The 24,823-nt window shown below is 40.3% G+C and overlaps 1 long non-coding RNA gene across 1 annotated transcript in view; it reads left to right on the plus strand.

Annotated features, from left to right (window-relative positions):
* Positions 1-9,649: 9,649 nt before the first annotated feature.
* LOC129180380 (uncharacterized) overlaps positions 9,650-24,823 on the plus strand; it is a 64,431-nt gene continuing 49,257 nt past the window's right edge. Inside the window, exons 1-2 of the long non-coding RNA XR_008570146.1 lie at positions 9,650-9,751; positions 10,595-10,646. This is a non-coding gene — a long non-coding RNA (uncharacterized LOC129180380). The remainder of the gene's footprint in view (positions 9,752-10,594; positions 10,647-24,823) is intronic.

Below are 24,823 nucleotides of genomic sequence, written 5' to 3' on the forward strand. Positions count from 1 at the left end.
ATTACTTTTACAACACACACACACGCACACACGCACACACACGCATATATATCTTATTAAATCTACCGGGTCACCTCATGCACACACACACACACCAAGACAGGAGCGGTCAGAGCACAAGGTGAGTTGCACAGCCTTGTTATTTTAAATACACACACACACACGCACGCACACACACACACACACACACATCCACTATCAGCTCCTCCCCCTCCATTAGGAGTCCAGTAAACTCCCTCTTGATGAACGAGTCCATCATCCGATTCATGTTTAAAAGCGTCCAGGCAACATTTTTTTGAACAACATTTTGAGGTGGCACACAAGTGTAAAAAGAAGTGAAGCAGCGTTCACAATCAAAGGTGAAAAGAGTGAAACAATTGCGCTTCATTGGGTCTCCCGCTGCCCCCTGCGGTAACGGAGCGAAACACTGTTTGACCTTCACGTTTGAAATTCGCAATCACATTTTAACATTTTTAACTGTCATGCAAGTGTAAAAAGAAGCGTAGCCGTGTTAGTATTCAAAGGTGAGAACAATAGAAATACCTTAAGCTTCATTCCTGGTGCCCTGCTGCCCCTGTACTTTTTATTTTTTTTACGTTTTAGGTGGTGCTCTGGGTTGTGAGTCGTCCTTGTTATGTGAAATATATGAAAAATGATAAATACAGTGAATGTTTCATACCGCTGCAAGGGAGAATTAAGAAGATAAAATCACCACTAGCGAAACAAAATAATTCCACAGTGCAATAAGCAGGCAGGCTCATCCTTAGACCCCGCCCCCTTCCACGTTGACAGTCCAATGATGGTCCGGTAATTGCTGCCGTGCCGTCTTTGGTCCCGGGAAACGGTCCGTCTCAAAGCAGCCAAACTACTTTTCCGAAGGCAGCCACCGGAACCGATGGAGCTACCAATTTATTTGATGAGCTTTGCACGGTCGAACATAACCCCCCCACCACCGCAAACCACCACCATCTCACATTTCATCACTAAGTCCTCCTCCGGGTGTGTTTATGTTTCATATTTAATTGCAGTGTAGCCACTGACTAGCGGTCACGTTTGAATGTGCAGGTTAAGAAGCTCTTCTAAGTAGTTTGGGTTCAGAGGGACCCAACATGTTGGTGCGCTGCATTGTTTACTCTAAGTTACGTTACTTTGCGTTGTGCTGCGTTGCGCTGCGATACTTTGCTTTGCTTTACACTCTGTTACATTGTGCAAAAACAAACATTAGCAAATTCACGTGTCCCTGCTTATGAGAGTTTCAAATTAGGCTAATCGCACGGTTTGCTGCCATGTTTTACGTTACTTTACGTTACATCATGCAGACATACGTTGTTACGTTGCGTTACGTTACGTGACTTTACGTTACTTTGCGTGATTTTACCTTATCTTGTAATGAACAGAATAAGATTTTCATTGCATGGTATTACTGCTGTTTTACCATGCACATGACAATAAAACTCTCTTGAATCTTGAATCTTGAATCTTGAACTTTACACATTTGGTTTTACTTTATGTATGCACGCATCACATTGCGTTACGTTGCATTACTTTATGGTACGTATTGCGTTGCGTTATGTTACATTACGTTGTGTTGTGTTGCGCTGCGCTGCAGTGCAGTATTTTGCTTTGTATTTTTTGTTAACTTTTTTACATTGCACAAAAGCAAACAGCTAATTCAGGTGTCCCAGCTTACAAAAGTTCCAAAGTAGGAATGTTTTGCATTGCATTATGTTACGTTACATTATGTTACATTACTGTATGTTACATTATGTTATGTTGCGTTACATTCCGTTATGTTGCGTTACATCGCATGATTTGACATTTTATGTTGCATTATGTTACAATACATTCCGTTATGTTGCGTTACATTACGTGACTTTACGTTACATTGCATGATTTGACATTTTATGTTGCATTATATTACAATACATGATGTTATGTTGCGTTACATCGCATGATTTGACATTTTATGTTGCATTATGTTACAATACATTCCGTTATGTTGCGTTACATTACGTGACTTTACGTTACATTGCATGATTTGACATTTTATGTTGCATTATATTACAATACATGACGTTATGTTGCGTTACATCGCATGATTTGACATTTTATGTTGCATTATGTTACAATACATTCCATTATGTTGCGTTACATTACGTGACTTTACGTTACATTGCATGATTTGACATTTTATGTTGCATTATATTACAATACATGACGTTATGTTGCGTTACATCGCATGATTTGACATTTTATGTTGCATTATGTTACAATACATTCCGTTATGTTGCGTTACATTACGTGACTTTACGTTACATTGCATGATTTGACATTTTATGTTGCATTATATTACAATACATGACGTTATGTTGCGTTACATTGCATGATTTTACATTTTCCAACGCTTTGTGTTGCGTTACATTATGTTACTTTATGTTACAATACATTCCGTTATGTTGACTTACATTATGTGACTTTACGTTATTTTGTTACTTTGCACAACTTTACGCTTCTTTGCGTTACGTCACGTCATGTTGCGTTGTGTTACACTGTGTTGCACTGCACTGCAGTGCGGTACTTTCCTTATTATTATTATTATTTTTAATTTGTTTACTTTTTTATTATGCAAAAGCAAACATTAGCGAAATTCAGGTGGCCCTGCTTACAAGAGTTCCAAACTCAGCTAATCAAATGGTTTGCTGCCATGTTCAGATTACGTTACATTACCTTACATTTTGTTACTTTATCTTACAATTAGGCATGTCCCAATTGGATCTCGGCTGCTGATTTGCTGTATTTTGATGATAATATCAGCTTCCGCCACAAGATTGGGCCGATCCGGTTGCCGTATCACGTTTGTAACTCTAGGCCACGCTCCACCACAGTGGCCGCGGTAATGTGCCTCAAAGTTGGTTGCCAGTCGACTCCCGCCACCCGCAAGAAGAAGAAAACACAACACCGCCATGCTGACGTGTCCTCGGTCTACCCTGCTGAAGTTAGTTTCCCGATGGACGTTGGATCTTCTCCAGCGGCAGTTCCCCCTGCTTCCCAGCATGCGGGTCCTAATTTAGTATACATTTTGATTCTGTTGGATGTGTATTAGCGTGTGAGCGTCTATTGCGACGCGGTGCAGCTACATTGTGTGCTCTGCATGCGTTACAGTCCTGAGAGAGGCTGGCGAGAGAAGGAGGCGTTTGGCTTGATGACGTTTGATTGGTTTGTCTTTTTTCCAGTGAGGGTCACGTAGTGAAAAATGAAAGGGTGCAACTTTGCCACATTGATATTTTGTAAAGCAACACATGCAGATCTGCTAACAACTTCTAAATATTTCATCTCAGTTTTGTCATGTAGGTGAAAAAGCCTCTTATTAACATCAACTTCACTCTTGGCCATTTTTTTTTCTATATTGCTGTTGTTTTTTTTCATTTCTTCTTAAATAATCTTTGTGCATTTTCTTCTGGTAATATGATGCCTTTCTCATCATATTTTGCCTTTATTCCCACAATATTATACATTTTTACCCAACCTATTTTTTCCAAAAATGACAACTTTATGATTATTTTTGTATTTTTGTTTCCATTAATATTACAACTTAATTTTTTTTCTTTGATATCTCGACTAAAATGACATTATTGTTTATTTATTATCCAAAAATTACAGCAGTTTTTTTTCATTTCGGCTATTTTTATTTATTTCCCAAATATTTCAACTTTTTTCTCATAATTGTTTTTCTTGTAATTATGACTTTATTGCTATAATATTGGACTGTATTGCACTTTAATCTCTTTTTTCTTAGTTTTGTTTGTTTTCATAGTACAGTCAAACTTGTCTATAGCAGCCACTAGAGGGAGTCTGCAAAAGTGGCCGCTATAGACAGGTGGCCTCTATAGACAGGTTGGCGTCCAGTTTGAATGTTGACCAGTAGAGGAAAAAAAAGAAAGAAAAGGGAAAATAATAATAATAATAATGTTGACCAGGAGAGGGCACTGCGGACTGCGGATAAAAGCACCACTAGGCTTGTTATTATCATGGTTCATGATTTTAATCCTGAACATGCATGAGTCAAACAGTAGCACATCACATAGTACAATTCACAATTTTGCATGTCCAAAAAGGAGTAGGAAGAAGCAAAGCTTATTTAATCCTACCCCTCATCAGTTTCACATCAGTTGCAATACATTTATTCACCTCTTGTTCTTCCAAGTGTACTTTGTAGGTCTACATGACAATGTAGTGCAATCATAGCCAAGGTTTTTACTTACTAAAAGGAAGCTAGAGGCTTAATAATAACTGATAGAATATATCTACGACCCACAGAACAAAGCTGTGCTCGTAATGTCTTACGCTTCTTTTTAATATTTTACTTTTTATACGGCAGAGTGTCATTACAGCTTTAGTTCATCAGGAAGTGACGGGAAGTGACGGTGGGCGTCCCGAGCAGGAGAGCTAGGCTCAGTGCTAGCTGTGAGTTTGGAGAGAGTTGGGAAGTGTGTTTATGTTGGCGTGGATGTAAAGTCCTGCAGTGTTCTCCGCTGTTAATAAAGCCATTAAAGTGCATCGGCGACGTGAGTCTCTCCTTCCCCACAACAAGCGGCATTGCAGTATTGACCAGCGCACACCAGGAAATAAACGGTGTCATTTCTTACAGGCATTGGCTGGACAGCTATGTAGTGGGGCTTGTTTAACCTTTGCCTTGTGGGCAAGCAGGAAGGAGAGACGATGCTGAGAGATGTGTGTGTGTTCTGAGCTGCTGTCTGGTGGCCGCGTTCAGTAAATAAAGTTGGCAGAAGCAACAGGAGAAGTTTCCTTCTTTGCTTCGGAGCTGAATAACTGACAAGTTAACAGACTAGTAGCGAACGGAAAAGAAGACGGCTTTGTTTGTGTCGAATACAGAAGATGAGGACTTTGATGGATTTGTGGATGAGGATTGATGAAAAATAACGTGAGTACATTCTAAAATACTTCAATTAAGTACAACCCAACTCAGTTTTGCTCCCGCTGCCGCATGCATGCTAGCGTATGTTTTTTTTTATTTTAGCGTCGCTGGGAGCACGTCCTGTTCCCAGCCTACTTTGCGGTAATGTTTTGGTGCAAATGCTCTTAAAGTTACATGTTTGACCAGGAAATAGCAAGCTCAAAAGAAAACGGCTTTTTTATGTGGAACAACTGACAGGATCTTGTGAATGATTGTGACTGAGCTACGACTCAGTAATTAAAGTCTACACATGACGGCTTCATTGATTGGAAAAAAACAAACTTTTTCGCGCATGAAGCTTCTACTTGAGTTGGTAATTTCGCCGCTATGTGGGGTCAGATATTGACCAAGGGAGACAAAATGGGTGGCCGCTGGCTGCGTTAGACAGGTGACTGCTATACACAGGGTCTATAACATGTAAATTTGCTGGGGGGGATTTTTCAGTGGCTGCTATAGGCAAGTGGCCGTTCTATACAGGTGGCCGCTAAGACAGGTTTGACTGTATTACGCCTTTTGAAGAATAACTTCTTTTTTCTTTAATATTTAATTCTAATTATTTTTCCTCATGATATTACATTATTCTTGTAAAAGTACGAATTTTTCTAAATTTAATTTTTAGTTATTTTACTTTTTTTTTAAATAAATTTTTTTTTAGAATGTGCCCTGCACCAAAAAACAAACAGCCGTGGGCTTCAAATGGGCCCCCGGGCCGCACTTTAGACACCCCTGTTTCAGCGTGTCAAAATAGTCATTTTCATAGACGGCTCACTTATTTTTACACTTGACTGTATTTATTATGTCCCACGAGGGCAAAAAAGCACTTCCAGTGTCATAAGCATATCAACATGAGGAAGCAAGTTAAAGAAGAAATCCATCAATTCCGACATCTTCTCCAAATAATAATGACTTTGCTCACTGACTCTCTGTTTAATGAATGATAATAACAATACTTTCATGGTATTGGAGGACACTTGACAATTTTGTATATTTTGTATAACTGCGTTCTCACGAGAGGTCACTAGGTTGTGTTTGTGTCCTCCTCAAAGCTTTTTTTTCCCTATCATCCCGCCTGCATTTCGACAGCACATGCAAATGGAGTCGAGTGGCTGCTGATGAGTGTGATTAAAGTCACTTAATCGCTCTTTAACGCCGACCTGCTGTCTCCCGATGACCCGTGTTGTCATAGAAACACCTTTGCAGCTCGTACGTGATGGAATACACCAGGACACGCTCCTTTCTGATACCCACCGACGACAACATGTGGCAAAAAAAGCTCAAATTGTCACTGTTTGGGGGTGAAGAAACGGTAGGGTGGCTTAATTATGGATTTGGGAACATTTCATGGAAATAATCTGTTCCAGGGTCAGACTGTGGCTGCCATAGAAGCTTGATAAAGTGTACAGGCAACGTTTAAAGTCGCATTTTAACATGCTCGAGTGTAAAAAGAAGTGAAGTCGTCCTGAAACAATTTGATAGTCTGTTGACTACAACCAAAGAGCGAAAGAAAAAGCGAAATATGAGTCCATCCTGTCTTGCCGGTTCCTCATGTCAAATCATTGAAAACCAGATCCCCGCCCCCACAATGTGCTGCTAATGCTCATGCTAGCAGCTGGTGAAATAACTCACGCAAATTAATCCATCAAATGCCTCCCTCACTCACGGTGCAACCAAAAACAACACAACACATTTTGCATGGGTATCAAAATAAAATTGTGACCTGCATAGTTCATGCGGTGCAGTTAAATTGTTTGTTCCACGTGTGCTACTTTTTTTGGTTGCACCGTGAGTCAGGCAGCCGTTGGAGTTGATAAGCTCCTGTTGGCTTGTGATGCGTGAGCAGTTGCACATTAGTTTTTATGTGCATTTGGTGCAAAAATGCATGCAAAGCAATACTATTTTATGCTTCTTCATAACCCGCAAGGCATGCTGGGTAACTTCCTATTGGGGAACTATGCACGTGAGCATCCGAGCATAGCTGTAATGGTTTGTTTTTATTTCTTAATGAATAAATGTTCTCTATATAAGAAAGTGAACATCTAGCATACCCCAGCATGCATTGTGGGTAAGAAGGTAGTATAAAATAGGATTTTTGGTTCCTACTTTACGAGATTACGAGATTGTGCAAAAAATGCACAAAAAAAATGTTTTGATGAAAAGTCCAAACATTTGCAGAGGTCATGAATATGCGTGACTGCGCTGCATACGTGTATTTCATTGCATCTTTTTTGGGAATATTTTGACTTTATTCCCATAATTTTATAACTTTTTTCTCAACCCAATTTTCCAAAAATTACAATTTCATTATGTTTTGTTCTCATAATACTCCAACGTTTAAAACAAATGTATATTTTCTTTAATATTTCAACTAAAATTACTGTACATTAGTTTTCCTCATAATATTACAAATTCAAAAAAAAGTCACAGCTCTTTTCGTTATCTTCCCCAATTATTTCAGCTTTCTTCTTGTAAATGTTCTACTGGTAATTATGCCATAATATTTGTACTTTAATCTCATGATACCAACTTCATTTTCCAAAAATCACGACTATATTTTTCATAATATTACGACCTAAAGAAAAAAAACATCTTTTTTCTTTAATATGACAATTTGATTTAGTTGTCTTGTTCAATTAAAACAGTATTGTTTTGCATTTCTATCAGTGCGCAAGCGTCTATTTGGATACGCGCATAGTCCGTGCGGTGCAGTTACTTCCTGTGTTCCACGTGTGCTACTTTTTTGGTTGCACTGGAGTGGGGTAGGTGTTTTGTGCTAATATACATGCAAAGCAGTACTGTTTTATAATAATGTATAACCCGCAAGGCATGCTGGGTAACTTCCTATACGCGTGAGCTTCCCAGCATAGCTGGAGTAAGTTTGTTTTGTCTTCTTATTGAAAGTATGTTTGCTTTTTTTAGTGTCAGACAAGTGTTTCAATATCTGAACCTGAAGCTATAGGCTTCCCAGCATGCCTTGCAGGTTATAAAGTAGTATAAAATAGTATTGTTTTGAATGTGTGTTAGTGCGCAAGTGTCTCTTTTGACGCTTTAGGAGATTGTAAGCACAAAATGCACAAAAAAAAGAATGTTTGATGAAAAAAATCCACAAACTTGCAGGGGTTGCAAATATTCGTGGCTGCGCCGTGTACGTTTTACACTGCACACGTGTGAGGGCTTACATTTGGAAGCAGCTTTAGCGTCCGGCTATGACTTCCTTTCTTCTTTGTGCTCTTTTTGTACTCGCTCAACTATCCCCAAAGTCCCCGCGCTCTCGATCCTCCGCCCAGGTGACTAATGGAATGACACAACAATGGACCATTGTGTCGTATCGAGCCCTCCATCGGCCTCCTCTCCCTCCCTCATTCACTGCGCCTTCATCGCCTCCCTTTACTTTATTTTTTCATGTTGCGCTTTTGAAGCAAAAAGGCCGGATGAATGGACGAGTGACTGGAGGAAGGAATGATGGGATGAATGCGGGAATAGACAAATGGGAGAGGATAATAACAAGGTGCATGGAGAACAAGAACGGGGACGGCGAGTGTAGCAGCTGATGACGGATAATGGAATAATTGTGCGTTAAAATCGGGAAGAAATGTGCTTCACAGATGGAAAGAACAAAGCGAGAAAAGAGGAAGGAGAAGAAGAAAGTTGAACCAAAAAAAAAAGGTGCCGAGTGGACATAAAAGGGTGAAAAAAGGAAAGGATGCTATTGTGAATAATGTGTGCTTCGTATTAAGGCTTTAATCAATGCTTGATTAATATTAATTCGTTTAGCCCTGGCAGGTGGGTGTGGCTAACCTAACACTTCCTGCTTAGATTGATTGGGGAGAGGGCACCAAGGGCGCACTAACATTGCACACACACACACACACTTGCAAGATTACTTATGCGTCCAATATGCTGACGTTGTTTATGAACTTTCAGGACCTTTGCTCGTGAACTGCAAAGCTGACTTTAAATTTGGTTTTAAACTATATTTAAAACTGTGGAAATGAATGATTTTTTTTGTTCCAGGGCTCCCCCTACAGGAGCCATGTGTAACTGACCTTGAAGCTACTGTAGTAGAATGATCATGTATACAAATCTGTCAATTATCAGTACTTCCTGCTTCATGAGGGTTGATGTATTAAATGGAACTAACTAACTACATCTAACTAACCATCAAATGAATAGAAGCATTAAAAAAGTATTTTAAAGTATTTTAAAAAATGGTAGCTAGCTATATATAACTTATATAACATCAACAGAACGCTTGCTAGAGTGTTTCTCGCAGATGCTTGTTGCTAGGCGGGATTCAAGCTTGCTTGCCCAATTATAACATCTGGGGGGCAGGAGCTGTTGGTAGGAACAGGAAGTCAGACCCATGAAATAAATGTAACCAAACAACAACAACAGGTCGTCAGTTTTGTATATCTATTTGCATTGGCTTTGAATACCCACAACAGTAAAAGCTAATGCTAAAGCGAGAGCTGCTAAAATCAACAATGACCACTACAAAGATCATTTTCAATTATACGTATGAAATTGTTATTTAATAATCTCATAGCAAAACACTGGTCTATAAACTATTACAACTTGAGAAAGAAAACATTGTCCTTCTACGCTCAAATCATGTAATCTTTGTTAGCACAGTATTAGCGTTAGTACTGTAGTCACATTAGTAGCTTTGTGCCTGTTATTAAATATGCGGCCAGCAGGTGGCGCACCGTTCATTGCATTGTACATAAATGACTGACTAAACAACAGGAGAAGAGGTGTCATCACGGCAATGTTGCAGAGGTAATCTGGCAGGATTTTTACAAACATTATATTAGTGAGTTATGCTTTGATTATTGCCTGTTAAACTAAAGATTCACAATGTGCAGTGTATGATGATATAATATAGTTTACAGGCCATACTGATGGCAAAGATGGCCGCCGCTAGTTTAGCCCCACTAGTCACTATGTCATAGATGCACTACTATTTTAGAGGCAAAGTAAGTCTTTATCGTTGAGATCTGTTTGCTAAACGTTGAGTTTGTCAAACTTTGAGTGTCACTAAACACGAAGCCACCGTTGTGAGAATGCGAAAATACAGCCATAACATGCTAACGTTCCGTAGCATTAATGCGCCGCTAGACGCTACTTCCGGTTTAGCCTACCCCGCTCGGATGAAAATTACTTCCGGTTTGGCGTGGCCTGCTTTCAGAATAAAGGCGTTGCAAACGTTTCCCAGCAACAGCTAAAATTACTATTTTATTGAAAGTAACAATAAGAATGTGGTTTATTAAGCTAACTACACCTTTCCACTGACATTTTACACATTTTTAATACATTTATTTTTGTTTTTCCGTCACATTCAGTAGGTGGCTAAAAATAGACTTAGCCTTAGACTTTGACATACTTTATTGATGCACAAGTGAAATTGAAAAAGAAAAACATTCTCAAATAAAATCAAATGCAATGCAATATGAAGGAAATATGTTTAAAAAATCATTAAAAAGAGTATAAGATAAAAAAAAAAGAATATAAGATAAAACAAGATTTGCATATTTACAGTGTGTAGAAATATGGTAAATACAATTGGAAAATAAGATAATTCTTTAATATGCATCTAAACAACGCTTTGTCCTTCTCTGCAAGCGATGGAGGCAGATGTCCGCCCCGTCTTAGTGCAAGTTTCTTCCTGTTTGAGGTGAGTTGTCCTAGTTAGAAGAGAAAAAAGTTGTCTTTAGTGTGCGTGCAATGGGCGCTGCTTTATGGGATGGATTGTCTCCACGTCCATTGTGATTGTGGGCGCCTGTCTGGAGTTTTTATTGCCACACCCAGTCATCCTCTGCTTTCTATTTGTTACATGGGCCCCTCTGTCCCCCCTCTCTTTATCCTCCTTTTAAAGCGTCTTCTTTTCAGGCCTTTCTATTCACTTCTCGCTCGTACAGATCATCTAAGTGTGCGTCATGTGATGGAGGACACTATCAATTCACCTGTGAATCTCATTATACTGCACAGGTCAGTATTTTACTACAGTGAATACCGTATTTCATGTCAAGGTGTACACATCTACCTCGCTACGGCACAACTTTATTCTGTTTCGGCACTTGTGGGAAGTCATAATGGATGAAGAAGGAGAACACGTCTGACCCGAACGAGGCTTCCCAGACGTGTCTCTTGGTCCATGACCGCTTTTAAGGCTAACTAATAGCGGCGTTCTGCCCCCATAAATCTCCGCAGCACAGATAAAAACGATAGCATCGCCAAGATGGAGAGCAGAGCGGTATCATTTTAATGCTGTGTTTGTGTTTGTGTGCACGTCACAGGAGCTCCGGTAGGCAAAGACAAATATTGCTGCTTTGCGTGTGTGTGTGTGTGTGTGTGTGTGTGTGTGTGTGCGTGTGCGTGTGTGTGCGTGTGTGCGTGCATACATCCGAAGAAGAAGATGCATTTCTGAGGCTGATTCTTTTCAGGATTAAGTGTCTTTGTGCCTGCAACACAGGATCACTTTGTTTGACGCTTGATTGGTTTTGGCACCACCTGCTCTCTGACGCTTCTCAGCTTGATTTTTGTTTTAAATTTTTAATTTTCCAGAAGCTCTAGCTTTGTTCATAGTTGTCCATGTTGATATTAAGGAAGGATATTTGCGAGGGTGAGGTTGAGGGTGTAGAGTGGATCCCGCCTGCACATTTGCGATTCACGGCCCCTCAAATTTGCGGATTTTTGGTTAATTAAATTTTTTTTAAACATATTTTATATATTGAAATGTATTCATTTTTAGATTATATGTATAAAATTTGTATTTTATTATTAAATAATTTTTTTTCATATATTTTAGTATTTTTTTCCTCCAAAAATAGGCAGCTTTTTTCTGCAAAGAACACATTTCATTCACCATGAGTCATTAATACAGTGTTCCCTCGCTCTATCGTGGTTCACCCTTTGCAGATTCACTGTTTCGCAGATTTTTTTAGTGCTTCTTTATCACAGCGTATGGACGCTGGCAGAGTCTGGCCTTTAAGAAGAATTGCATTGTGGGAAGTTGAGTGTCTGTCTGCATCGCCCATTGTTTTCTGCGTCCTGATTGGCTGTAGACCATTATCAATCTCTTTTTGCCTTCCTGCTAAGTCTTGCTAGCTTGTAAATTAATCTTCGGTTCGTCAGCAGCAATATGTTTTAACAAGGACTCAAAAACGCTACAGTACAGCAGAACCGCACCAGGCCGAAATGGCACAGTCACAGAGGGGAAATATGCGTGAGTGACTGAATCATTTCTTGTGTTGATCACAAAAATTCTAACAAAGGTTTGAACTTCTTTGAGAGTGTTTAAACAAGAGAGAAATGTGAGAAAATGTTATTGCCTGTCTGAGAAAAGTGTATAAAGCGTATGGTGAGGCGTTTTACAGCCTTAAAACGTAACATTTGTAAAAAAATGAAGTTGACTGCCTCGCGGATTTCACTAATTGCGGGCTATTCTGGGAACCTAAACGAGGGAACACTGTACAATATACTGCATACATGTACCGCTGTTTAAAAAAAAAAAATTCCACAGTTTTTAAATGTTTATTTCTTCATGCTTTGCTGACAATGTTTTTTTTTTGTCAAACATTGAGATTTTGCACGTTGTTGAACGCACCATAGTTGTGTGCTAAGACGCAAAAGTTTGTCTGGCTACGTTGGCACTAGCTTTGACCGTCAAACCAGCCGCCACACCTGCAGAGAGGGTGAACCCAAGTTAGTACATGATTGCGAGTCGTGACTTGAAATTAAAACAGGCAAGCTAGCCTGGCGGCCAGGCTAAAGGCTAAACTGTGACCCCTGTGACTCCATCTGTTCATGGATCATCTTAGATTATCATTCATCAGTGGTGAGTATTTACTTTAAATGCGTTTTAATGAATGTGTGAGGCATATTGAGGGTTTACACTTGGATTGTGTGGCGAGTGAACAATGGCAATTGAAGAGAGAAGGGGGGGATTCTGCAGCTGAATATAACATAAAACTATTAGATTTTCATTTATCATTTTGGTATTTATTAACACTAATGGATAACTGTACTTCTGGTTTAGCGTTTCCTTTTAAAAATGGATTTCAGAACAAGCATTCACGATAACTAAACACCGTGATTCTTTGTTTTTGATTGATTTTATGGCACCAATTTATTATTTTTTAATTGAAAGTTATCAAGTAATTGAAAATGTTAATGTTGTTCATTTTCTACATGATCAGTTCAGGCAAGTGTTTGCTCGTTTCTTGTCCCAAAGCAAGCTTTCGCTTTCAAGAGCAGCCCACTCAGTCAGAAAACTAAATTAGTTAAACCGGCGGTGTCCAAAGTGCAGCCCAGGGGCCATTTACAGGCCGCGGCTGTTTTTTTTTTTTTTTTTATTGGCCCTCAGCATATTCTAAAAATACAGTTACATTTTTTTTTTTTTAGAAAAACAGCAAAAATGGACAAAAAACAGTAATTGTACAAGAGTAACGATGAAATATTAAGAGAGTAAAGTCATAATACCAGGGGCAAAAAAAACAAATGTTTTATAAATTAAATAAATTATGTTTTTAGTTAAACCGGTGGTGTCCAAAGTGCAGCCCGGAGGCCATTTACAGACCACGGCTTTTTTAAAATTTATTTATTGGCCCTTGGCATATTCTAAAAATACAGTTAAAAAAAGTATAGAAAAACAGCAAAAATGGAAAAAAAACAGTAATTGTACAAAAGTAGCGGTTAATTATTAAGCGGGTAAAGTCATAATACCAGGAGCAAAAAAAAAAAAAAAAAAATACCATAAAGTTAAAATATTTAAGGAAATAAAGTTGTAATATGAGAAACAAAATTAGGTTGGGAAAAAGTTATAATATTAAGATAATAAAAAGTCATAATATTCCATGAAAAAATGTACAAGGAGAAAGTTGAAATACTTAAAAAAAAAAAAACAGCAAAAAGTTCATATTTATAATAACACTGGTTTACAAAAATGTGTTTTTGTTCTAAGGCAAGGATGTGAATAGTAATTTTGGTGTGGTGAATTCAAATTTCTGAACAGTTTAGCTCTATCACCTCAAGTTTGTTTGCTTTCACGTATCTTTTTTTTTTAAGTATACCGCATATAAATTCAAAATATAATGTGTTTATTACTTCTGTTACAAAGGCATATTACAAAAAAACCCAACAAAGATACAGAACATTGATGGAACTAAATCATTTGGATAACGCAATACACAGAAATCATAGTAGGGCAGACGGTTAGAAGTGAGTTTTTTTGGATGATCTTGTGTACTTTGCCTCCGGGATGTCACGTTGGAGCATCCACCACAAGTCCACCATCATAGTTGGGTTCCACTTGCCTTGGTAGTTGCTCTCTATCTTAGTAATATCTTGGTGGAGCCTTTCTCCATGCTCGTCACTCACTACCCCGAGGTTCGGAGGGAAGAAGTTGAGGTGGGAATGGAGAAAGTGAATTTTGAGTGACATTTGGCATCCCATATCCTCAGAAGATTGCAACAATTCCTCAATACACTCTTGGTAATCTGGTACCCGTGTGTTACCAAGGAAGCCATTGCAGGCTGACTTAAAGGCCTCCCATGCTCTCAGTTCCTTTGAGGTACGAAGCTCCACAAACTTCATATCCTTCATCACCTTTCGAATCTGAGGTCAGACGAAGATGCCCTCCTTGAGCTTAGCATAACTCAGAGCTGCAATCGGAGTGTTGGAAGGCGGTGTCATTTTCATCCATGGCCTTCACGAAATCCTTCATTAAACCTAGCTTGATATGAAGAGGAGGAAGAAGCACCTCGTTCATGTATACCAGAGGAGTTTCTTTGACACTGTGTTCACCAGGCACCCGCATTGCATGTCAGGGTTGCCAGATGCTTTTACTAAAAATAGGACGTGTAAGTCCTAAAATTTCTACTTGGGGAAAATAACCACACAATGTCTTACAGTATATGGGACACATCTGGTAGCCATGAATGCACGTAGCTTACACGTTCTATATATCTCAAAAACTAGAGGTGATGGTTGAAAATTGGCTTCGAATCTGAAATCAGCACCTCAAAATTAGGCTATAATAACTACAGTATTTTTATGCGTGCCTCAATTTATCTGTACACCAGCGTAATCTTAGTCACCTATAAAACAAGCTTTTTTCACATTAAAAAACATCTTAGTAAAAGTGGCCCCCGCATCCGTAGATTTTTCAGAATGCGGGCCTCGGTGGAAAAGGTTTGGACACCCCTGAGTTCAACCAAAATGGATCGTGTCACCTGCAGGTTGCTGCTGCCAAACAAGTCAGTTTTCCAGGCTCACGATGTGATCATCAGTCAAACAGCAGCTAATTCAGCCAAAATGGTGGACAACACTCGCCTGTATGTGCGTGGCAGTCAGAAGGCTAAGATAATAACCCGAAAATAATTGAATTCATCGGACGAGATGACCATTCTTCGTCAGCAGTGGAAGACACCGGGTTCGCCGACTGCTCTCTCACTTGGAGCCCAACTATATGCTGCCTGGAAGTCCTGCTAGAGCTCCACCAGTCTACTCCATCTCACATCCAAAGTTTCCTTAAAGAAGGCGTCTCATCCTTATACAGTATGTTCTCTTGACAGAGTAAGTCAAGTATTTTTTTTATTGTTCCTTTTTTCATATCATATAGCAAATAGCAGCGATGCAACCAGGAATTTTGGGCATCATAAAAAAAAAAATAACCTGTGGTAATTTCATCAATTTTACTTCTTTAGATTTGTCAAATCAACCCACGTAGATGTTCGGACTTGTCTGCACCCTTAATCACTAAGCGGTTCTATTTACACTCATTACATTTGACTGAGTGTCAACTTTCAAGTACCGGCAATCACTGGTTCAGTTTCATAACACATGAACTCATGAATAGAAGAGCTCTGTGTTGACAATTTAGCGACATTGGCGCTATATTTAGTGAGTAAAGGTGCGGATATACTGTAAGTGTTTCTTGCATCGTGTATTTTTTCCGTAATTAAATGCACACGATCAACAAAGGTGGAGAATGCGGCGAGTGGGAGTGAGCGCCACCCCCCGTACCGCCATGCAACACAGATCTGAAAGCTGTAAAAATCCTTCCACAATGCAACCCAGCCCTTGACCAACAGAGCCAAGAAGGTAGAGTTTGGACACAATCCTCCGTCGCCGTGCGCCTTGCATGCGTGTCCAAGGTGTGGCTCATTGCAAAAATAAAATAAACAAAAACCCAGCAAAAGTGGAAAATAGAGCAAAAAGGCATAATGTCACTAGAAAAAGCTAAAATGGGGACACAAATTAAAAACACAAAGCTTTGTCTTTAAACATGTATGTGTATATATATACATATATGTATGTATATATATGTATATGTTGTTTTTTTTTTAATCATAATTATAAATATCAGCCCTGACGTAAATAGACAAAGACAGGTAGATGAGACAAAAACAATGACCCGTACTATTATTTTTTTCTGATTATTATACAGTGTGTTATAACAGTGATTTATTTGGTCTCAAAAAATGTTGACAATCATATCTTTCAGTGTCAATTTGTGGGACAATACACATTTCAAAACATCATGACTCGGTTAAATAAAAAAATATTTTTGTCCAGTCATATTTTTTCGTTGTATTTTTCTTCTCGTGGACCCAATCTCGTGGATCGTCTCATCTCGTGAGTTGGCTGTCTCGTGACAGCCATAGTAATCCCCCTGTCAGTCAGGGTCCTTGGAATTCTCCTGACTTTCCCCCTTATACGGCACCCCAGACAAATAGCACTCACCATTAATAGTGAAAAGTTTAGAATTAATCCATGTGATCGGTCGATTTCAGTCTTGGATGATCGGCATCGAAATTGGCGGCATAAACCCTTGATCGGCGCATCTCTCGCAAAAATTTAAAAAAGATAAGTAATTTGACAAGAGTAAAGGTGAAATATTAAAACTGAAAAGTTTACTTAAGTTCAAGGATAATCTGTTTCTGTCAAACCATGACTTTAGTATGACCATTTCATTCCTGACCTTTTTAATGAGTTCTTGTGTGCTTTCCCCAGAACAAAAGGCAGTGGTATCACCCGCAAATAATACCAACTTTAAGTCCTTTGTTACTTTACAAATGTCATTGATGTACAAGTGAAACAGTTTTAGTCCCAATATGGGGTACTCCACACGTAGTATTTAAACTCCCAGATGTATATTCTTCTCAATAGTTTCAGTTTTTTTTTAAATATATATAATTTCTTTTTACTCACGGTGTTCTACTAAAACAAAGCATATTTGTAATGATCCACAATTAAAATAAACATGAAACAGATACGTTTACTTCCATTATCTTGGAAGGTTACATCTACTGTACCAACAGAACCATCAGGAAGTGTAAAGTGCACCAGTAATAACGTGTATAAAATTAACAAACTTCAGCATATTCTGAGTTTCCAAATAAAAAATCTGCCATTATTCACAAATAAATAATAGACTTCTGAATTCAAACTGAAATCCTGAGCATAGAGTCTCTGACAAAATAATATTTTTTCTGTATAGCAAACATAGATTTCTGCACCGGCGGCTCTCCTACAAGAATAATGCTTGCAGACGTCAGTATATTATGAATAATCAGAAAAACTAGGCTGCCCTTATTCACAATTGCTGTGTCAGTGAAATAACGTTGCGATGGGACGCTGTACCTGGGTTCCAAAATGGGAATAAAGCACGGAAGCCCTTCTTCTCAACAACCAAATACGGCAACAAATCCTTCGCAATAAAAGTTACGATTGACTTCGCTTCGCTTCGCCTTTTCCGAGTTAGTTATCACCTGCTGGGTGGTTCTCTGGCTGGCAGCAACTTCAGCAGTTTTTCCTCCTGGTTCGGGTGGAAACGTGCTTTGTGGTTTCTCATATTTGTCGTGTTCCCAAAATATTTGAAGCTTGTATGACAAAGCTTGCATATTGTCGAGCTCTTGTCAAGCTCATTTTTACCTTCAACGACATGAAAGCCAAAGTGCTTCCAGCTGCTCGCTTTAAATCCAGCAGGTGCGGGTTGCAGTTTACGCTCAGCCATTCTGGTAGCGTGTTACACTTAGGTGCACCACCACAAACTGTCCGGGCGGCACTTCTACTTTCTGTCTTTTTGTTCCCTTTTTTTTCCGTCAGCATCGATTATTGACATTTATGAATCAATTAATAATCGTAATGTCCGCATCGTGATGCGTCTAAGAATCGATTATTTTTCCCAACCCTAGTGTGCATGTGTTAAAATTTCCCTACAATGCGTAACCTTCTGCACGCTACACTCCTTCACGCTCTCTCACTTCCTCCTTCCTGTCATGTGTGATTTTTCCTTTTACTTAATCCCTGCCAGCTCTTATCAAATGCCCTACCACCTCGTGCCCATTTTTGTGGCTTAAAAGTGCTCATAAAACGTAAAAGACGTATAAATATGTTTTTGAGATCGGGCGTTTGGGATTATAAAAACATATGAATACATCTTTGGGAATTGAATGAGTTAAGACATCCATCCATCCATCTGACTGTGTGGCCAACATGCTAACCACTAGGCCACCGTGCGCCTGAGTTAAGACGGTAAAGTCAAAATATTCTGAGAATAAAGTCATAATATTACCAGTAAAAATGTACAAGTAGAAAGTAGAAATACTTCATAAAAATAGAAAACGAAACAAGAAAAATATGTAATGTAAGGAGAAAAAGTTTATATTAATAATGCGCTTTGTAACACAAGCTGAGATGCAGGCTGATTTTTTTTTCTTAAAGTATTTAAACGTCACAGCGTATCTACACGGGTTGGTTTAAAAAATGTAGAAGTGGCCCACGCATCCTTAGTTTGAACACCCCTGAGTTCAACCAAGATGAATTGGGCCACCTGCAGATTGCTGCCAAATGGTGAAAGCCATTCATGCCTCGACACAGCACAATCAGGTACATTATTGATAAAAGATTCATCAGCCCCGTTTTGCTGTATCATTTAAATATGAATAGTTTTTGTTAAGCGTGAACATGTCACCCACCCCCCACCATCACGTACAAGGCAATTATAAAAAGAGACTGGAAAGTGTTGAATCTTCAATATGAGAGTGTTTCTTTTTTACTTTAACATCTGCTTGCCTGATTGCATCGGATCTTATCATCCAGGTGTTAAAAGGGATGTTGGTGCTATTAAGTGTTGTTGCTTTCCAAAATGAAACACCGCTTTCCTTCCTCCCCACCGCCCCCCTCGAGTGCCAGGTTGAAGTCAGGTGAAGTTTTGCAGACGTTTTAACGCTGCCGGGTAGGGAGGAAAAAAAAAAAAGTTGATATTTGAGATGAGATACATTGTCCCTGAGCTCTTCGTCGTCAACATAAGTAATCTTCAGATGTGATTCCCATCCCTGAGGTTGCCACAGAGCAACTTTGCAGTCATGGAACTCTTTCACTGAAGGAATTCAAGGAAAGATAAAATAGCATTATTTTATTGGACACTCCACTGGCATTTTGTGTGTTTATACGTCAACACGGGCCGTCAATGTTTCCCCGAGGTTTACGCCGACTGGATTGCAATCGCTCCTCCGCAGTTACATTTCAGTTTGTTTTTTTTAATTTTTTGGTGCATAAATGACTTTTCAAATTCTACGGGCAGGTAATTCCCCAATAAATAAAATTCCCACATGAAAAAATACAAATATTGATATAACATACAGAAAAATTGCTACCAGCGATCCAGTGTAGGTCAATAAGCCAGCAGTGTCCAAACTTTTTCCAGCTAGGGCCACATAGTGAAAAATCACAAGGATGCAACTGTAGCACTTTGATATTTTGTAAATCGACACATGTAGATATGCTAAGAAGTTATATATATCTCAAGAAAAAACTGCATCTCAGCCTTGTGATAATGGTGAAAAAGCGTGTTAGTCTTTCTTTTTACCTTTTTTTGTATACATTTGCAGATTTCAACTTTCTTCTTAAATAATCTTCAGAAATTTCAGTAATATCTTCAGAAAACAGTAATATTATTTTATTCCCATATTATTCAAACTTAATTTTTTCCCCAAAAGTACGGCTTTATTTTGTTTTGTTTGCTTCTCATAATATTCCGACTTTTAAAAAATAACGTATGTTTTCTTTACCATTTCAACTCTAGCTACAAAAATGAGTATTTTTCCTCATAACATTGCAAGTTGATTCTCGTAAATATATAACTTTTTTTCTCGTTAGGTTACAACTTTTTTCTCAATATTTTGACATTATTCTAAGATTACTGCTGTTTTTGGCAATTCCGTTCTTGTTTTTCAAATTTTCCAATTCTTTCTTATAAATTTTTTTTCTCGGAATGACTATTGCCATAATATATTCACTTCTCATAACATTTTTCCACAACCTAATTTTCAAAAAAATTTTACATCATTTTAAAAATTTCTTATTTTCATAATGTACCGATTTAAAATATCATATTTATTCTTTATTATTTTAACTTTATGCTACTAAAATGAAGTAATTTTTTTCTCATAATATTTCCTCCTTTCTGTCGTTTGTGCGTACGGGCCAGATGGCAGTTCGGAGTACACAGCCCTCTTCTATCAGAGGGGTGCTGGAGCTCACCCCTGTTGGTGACTCCGTAGTTCGAGTGGGAGACATAAACGCCCAGGTGGGCAATGACAGTGTGACCTGGAGGGGCGTGATTGGGAAGAACGACCTCCCCACTCTGAACCTGTGCGGCGTAATATTATTGGACTTCTGTGTGAGCCACAGTTTGTCCACAACACACACCATGTTCCAGGATGTCCATAAGTGCACCTGGCACCAGGACACCCTAAGCCGCAGGTCTATGATCAACTTTGTAGCCTTATCATCAGACCTGCGTCCGCATGTTCTGGACATGCGGGTGAAGAGAGGGGCCGAGCTGTCAACTGATCACCACCTGATGATGAGTTGGATTACATGGTGGGGGAAGATGCCAGACAAACCTAGGAGACCCAAACGTGTACAGAGGGTGTGCTGGGAACGTCTGGGAGAGTCTCCTGTTTGTTGAGTCTTCAACTCTCACCTCCGGCAGAGCTTCCACTGCATACTGGGGGAGGACATGGATATCGAGCCGTATTGGGCCGTATTCCGTGCCTCCATTGCTGAGGCAGCCAATCTGAAATGTGACTGCAAGGTGGTTGGTGCCAGTCGTGGCGGTAAGCCCCTAACCCGATGGTGAACACCAGAGGTCAGGGCTGCCATCAAGCTGAAGGAGTCCTATGAGCATAGATGGCTCCTGAAACAGCTGACAGGCACCGGCAGGTCAAGTGGCACGCGGCTTCGGCGGTGGTCGAGGCACAACTCGGGTGTGGGAGGAGTTTGGTAAGGCCATGGAGCACGGCTTCGAAGAGGCTGAACCAGAACGGTGACTGGAGGTATGTTTCAACTATAGCTTCAAGATTCAAGATTCAAGAGTTTTATTGTCATGTGCATAGTAAAACAGCAGTTATACCATGCAATGAAAATCTTATTCTGTTCATTCTCCCAAGAAAAGAAAGAAAACACAAGAAAGAATAAGAACATAAGAAACATAAACACATAAACATAAATACCAATAAATTGAGCAACAACAACAGAAGAGACATTAATACAAGTAAATAATACAAATAAATAAATAAATAAATAAATAAAGTGCTATGAGTGTGTGCGTGTGTTGCGTGCGGCGTGTGCGAGTGCTTCGTTGAGAAGCCTGATGGCCTGTGGGTAAAAGCTGTTTGCCAGCCTTGTGGTCCTGGACTTCAAACTCCTGTAGCGTCTGCCTGACGGTAGGAGTGTGAATAATGAGTGTTGTGGATGTGTGCTGTCCTTGATGAGGTTGTGTGTTCTTCGTAGGACTCTAGTTTTATAAATGTCTTGCAGTGAGGGGAGGGCTGCCCCAACAATGTTCTGTGAGGTCTTGATCACCCGCTGGAGTGCCTTCCTATCACGTGTTGTACAGTTACCGTACCAAACAGTGATGGAGGCGGTAAGTACACTTTCCATAGTGCATCTGTAGAAGCAACTCAGGATTGTGGTGGACATGCCAAATTTCCTCAGTCTTCTCAGGAAGTACAGTCTCCTTTGGGACTTCTTCAGAATTTGTTGGGTGTTGTGAGACCAGGTGAGGTCCTCGCTGATGTGTGTGCCAAGGAACTTGAAGGTTTGAACACCCAGTTACAGAGGGAGGGTGACAGGCCAAGTGTGAGGAGCTTATTTGTGAGTTTGCGGGGGCAGACTGTATTAAAAGCAGAGCTATAGTCTATAAATAGCATTCTGACATATGTGTCCTGGCCCTGTAGGTGAGAAAGGGCTGTGTGGATGGCAGTGTTGACTGCATCATCCGTGGACCGGTTCTGGCGATATGCAAACTGTAGAGGGTCCACAGTTGCCGCCGGGATGCTCTTTTTGATGTGGGTCATGACTATCCTTTCAAAGCACTTCATAACAATAGGAGTGAGTGCTATAGGGTGATAGTCATTCAAGCAGGTCACGTTGCTCTTCTTGGGTACGGGCACTATGGTGGTGGACTTAAAGCAGGTCAGTACAGATGCTTGTGCAAGCGACAGGTTAAATATGTCAGCAAGCACATCAGCTAGCTCTGATGAGCAAACCCGAAGTGCACGTCCTGAGATGTTGTCTGGCCCTGCTGCTTTTCGTGGGTTTGTTTTGTTCAGAACCCTGCGCACATCAGCTGATGTCACCATGAGAGGTGAGTCCTGTGTGCTCCCGAGGTTCAGCCACCCTCTCTGCTCATCAGGAGTTTGGGTGTCAAAGCGGGCATAGAACTCGTTCAGCTCATCTGGAAGTGTGGTATGGCTGGACGTGGCTACGCTACTCTGCTGTCGATAGTCTGTGATGTGCTGGAGCCCCGCCCACATGCGCCGAGGGTCTGAGGTGGAATAGTAGCCCTCCAGCTTCTGTCTGTACTGTCTTTTGGCCTCTCGTATGGACCTCCTCAGGTCATATCTGGCCTTTTTGTAGTCATCAGCGGTGCCCATGACAAATGCAGTCGAACGAGCACGTAGCTTAGCCCTTACATCACAGTTCATCCACTGTTTTTGGTTAGGGTATTTTCTGTAATACTTGGTGGTGGTCACAGTCTCTATGCATGTGCTAATGTAGCCAGTAACAGCAGAAGCATATTCATCCAAATCAACAGTACAATCTTCCCTCCCCGCTGCAGTTTTAAACACATCCCAGTTTGTGCAGCCAAAGCAGTCCTGAAGTACTTGATCAGTTTCTTCATTCCACACTTTAACTGCTGTACGTACAGGGGGAGCTTTTTTAAGAAGTTGTCTGTATGTTGGATAAAGGAATATAGAGATGAGGTCAGCCTTTCCAAAGTGGGGTCTTGGAACAGCCTTCAAAGCACCTTTCATGTTGCTGTAGACTTGGTCCAGGATGTTATTTTCCCTTGTGGGAAAGCTCACATGCTGGTAATATTTGGGGAGGACAGTCCTGAGGTTACAGTGGTTGAAATCGCCAGATATAATGAATACAGCGTCTGGGTGTTTGGTCTCGTGTTTATCAATGATGTCATGCAGGAGGCCTAGTGCATTAGCAGTGTTAGCTCGTGGTGGGATGTAAACAGCAGTTAAATACACAGCGCTAAACTCACGAGGCAAATAAAAAGGTCTGCATTTCACCATCAGCAGCTCAATGTCCTGCGAGCAGTGCTTTTCCAGGGGAATATTATATAGGGGAATATTACGTCCCCCTCCCTGGGAGTCTATTCCAGGGTGCTGGAGAGAAGGGTACGATTGTTAGCCAACCTCGGCTAAAGGAGGTGCAATGTGGTTTTTGTCTCAGTCGCGGAACACTGGACCAGCTCTACACCCTAGCAAGGGTTTGGAGGGTACATGGGAGTTTGACCAACCGGTCTACTTGTGCTTTGTGGACTTGTAAAAGGCATTCGACCTTTTTCATGAGTGAGGGAAGGTTGGAGTTTGAGGTCGACAGGCGGAATGGCGCAGCGTCTGCAGTAGTGCAGTCGTTGTACCGGACCGTCGTGAAGAAGAGAAAACTGAGCCGCTGGGCAAAGCTCTCAATTTACCGGTCGATCTACAGTATGTTCCCACCCTCACCTATGGTCACGAGTTTTGGGTCGTGACCGAAAGAAAGAGATGGCGGATACAAGTGGCTGAGATGAGTTTCCTCCATGGGTGGATAGGGTGAGGAGCTCAGAGTAGAGCCGTTGCTCCTTCACATCAAGAGGAGCTAGTTGAGGTGGCTCGGGCATCTACAAGTAGTCCGGATGCCTCTCTGACGCCTTCCTATTGAGGTGATCTGGGCATGCCCAGCTGGGAGGAGGCCTCGGGGCAGACCTCGGACATGCTGGAGGGATTATCTCACAGCTCAGAGCTGGTCTGGGAATGTCTTGTTGTCCTCCCGGTAGAACTGGAAGAGGTGGCCGGGGACCGGGAAGTCTGGGCTTCTGTACTGAGATTGCTGCTCCCGTGACCCTGACCCGGATAAGCAGAAGAAAATGGATGGATGGAGAAACAATGAAAATGGTCCCTCGGCCTCACTTTGGACCCCATTGGTTATACAAGTACACTAAGTCCCCAACTAACGAACACAATTGGTTCCAGGCGACCGTTCTTATGTTGAATTGTTCTTAAGTAGGGGAAAAGGTCATATTACCAATGATATAGGTACTACATGTACGTGTATACATATACAGTATATGTGTATGTATGTAAATATGAGTTTGGATGCAGTAGTAATATTAAACCAGGATAATTAATGAATGTTATTTACCTTTGAAGAGGAGTGGCATACGTCGTTGTAGAGGAGGAGGAGGAGTTATTGGAAAAAAAGGACAAGTCGTCATCGTGGTTAGACTCTTCTAAAAGAGGTAGTGTTCTGTGTGTGGTGTAGAATTAAGCAGGCCTATTAACT

The sequence above is a fragment of the Dunckerocampus dactyliophorus genome, chromosome 4, assembly GCF_027744805.1.
Source record: "Dunckerocampus dactyliophorus isolate RoL2022-P2 chromosome 4, RoL_Ddac_1.1, whole genome shotgun sequence".
Taxonomy (NCBI): Eukaryota; Metazoa; Chordata; class Actinopteri; order Syngnathiformes; family Syngnathidae; genus Dunckerocampus; species Dunckerocampus dactyliophorus.